Here is a 298-nt window from a genome sequence, read left to right as displayed (position 1 = left end):
GGGGAGCCAGCGGCCCTGCACCTGCGCTGGCCTCGGGCCGCTCCCTACCGGCCGCAGGCTGCAACAGCGGCCTCGCTCAGTGGCCTTACCCTTTGCCGCCTTAATCTAGCCTCCACTTAGGGATTGGAAGTCCCCGCCCCTTCTCATGGCTTTTCTTACTTGTTTACAGCCCTGGGGTGGTGCAAGCAATCCTTAGCAGTGTGGGCCGGCCGGTCCTGAGAGAGTTGACCCGAATGTTGAAATGCGCAGGGGCACGGGGTAAGGGGCGGTGGCGTTGCCCTTTGCTCTCCGCAGGGAA

The sequence above is a fragment of the Myotis davidii genome, unplaced genomic scaffold (genome assembly GCF_000327345.1).
Source record: "Myotis davidii unplaced genomic scaffold, ASM32734v1 scaffold46, whole genome shotgun sequence".
Taxonomy (NCBI): domain Eukaryota; kingdom Metazoa; phylum Chordata; class Mammalia; order Chiroptera; family Vespertilionidae; genus Myotis; species Myotis davidii.
Note: the sequence above shows the minus strand (reverse complement) of the source record.